Source organism: Capsicum annuum, chromosome 5 (assembly GCF_002878395.1).
Source record: "Capsicum annuum cultivar UCD-10X-F1 chromosome 5, UCD10Xv1.1, whole genome shotgun sequence".
NCBI classification, from domain to species: domain Eukaryota; kingdom Viridiplantae; phylum Streptophyta; class Magnoliopsida; order Solanales; family Solanaceae; genus Capsicum; species Capsicum annuum.
The window spans coordinates 9054979-9056507 of record NC_061115.1 but is presented as its reverse complement, the minus strand read 5'-3'; the positions used below and the strand labels follow the sequence as shown (position 1 = coordinate 9056507).

General features: G+C 35.2%; 1 pseudogene; it reads right to left on the bottom strand.

Annotated features, from left to right (window-relative positions):
* Window positions 1-983: 983 nt before the first annotated feature.
* LOC107872327 lies at window positions 984-1259 on the bottom strand (annotated as a pseudogene).
* Window positions 1260-1529: the final 270 nt, after the last annotated feature.

Sequence of the window (1529 nt, the reverse complement as noted above, 5' to 3'; positions counted from 1 at the left end):
CCATGAGAGGATTGTGATTAAGGATAGGCTAGTTGGCTACAGTGACAAGAGCCGTAAAGACAACACCACCAGCATACCTTAATAGCATAGTTTGGATTGAGCCAAACACATAGACTATGAGGAATGCTACCACAACAAAGCTCAAAAAAAGTATCTGCATCAATTGCTCCACTAGCTTTTGTCCTTACCTATCCATCTAAAATAGATGACAAAAAAACAAAAGAAAAAATTGTATATTATCACAAAACAGGTAGAATAGAATAAGTTATATTTATACTAAATCCACCGATCGAATTAGCTATCCATTAGTCCAAAATGACATGTTAGTTGGGATCGGTCATTAGTTTAAGCACCATCTCTTTTAGAAAAATAATTCTAAAATAATAATGCATAGTCATTATACAGTTTGTGTTAATGTTCTGGTTCCTGTATCAGAAACAAATTCGAGATAAATAAACCAATGAATGAACTATTCATCACAACACAAATGTCTATTGAGGAAGGAAATTCAAAATGTTACTGTGCAGCTCTATCATTATCTGTGATCTAAGGTTCTGGCCTTGACAGAATCACTATGTTTCAGGGAAGCTTCACGTTCAACTATGTAAGGCTGATAGCCTGCTGCAGTTGACAGATTTAAAATCCTTATACTATCTGCTAGGTTTTTTAGTTAAACTCTTTATACGTTCAAATTGTTTTACATAGATTTCAACAGCGTAACAAAGTAAACTACGTCTACGGTACTACAATTCTTCAAAATAGATGTCCCCACAAAACGTGATGCAGAACACCATTACAGGTTAATAATCAGGGATCAATACAGAATATTAAATATTACAAAGTATTGCAGTGAAGAGGGGACAGTCGTGGTGGTAACAAATTCAGAAAACATTCAGCTCATATCGAAAAACCACCAGCTATATTTAATTGATACATCATTATAATTTTCTGCAGAAGGACCAAGTGTAACGTTAGCAAATGACCTACTTATTAGTGTTTTTCTTGAAACTGGAGTGAGAAGACACTGGTTTGGGATGCTTTTCAGCCAAACTTGGATCCAACCAATTGAGAGGATTGTGATTTAATACAGGCTAGTTGGGTATGGTTACAAGGGCCATAAAGACAACACCATCAGCGTACGTCTACAACATAGTTTGGAACGAGCCTAACACATAGCCTATGAGGAATACTACCACAGCAAAGCTCATAAGAAGTATCTGCATCAATTGCTGCACTAGCTTTTATCCTTGCAAATCCATCTACAATAGGCGATAAAAAGACAACAAAAAAAAACTACACATTATCACAAAATAGATAGAATAGAAGTAATTCATATTTATACTGAATCAACCAATCCAATTAACTATCATGTAGTTCAAACTTTAGCGCCATTGGTCGGATCCACAAAAATGCCCCCGGAGTCTGTCAGATCTTCCAAAAATTACACATTTTTGAAGATCAGAGCAACATAACTCCAGTAGAACAAGAATTACTTAAACTCAAATCTATCTTCCATTAAAAAGCACTTA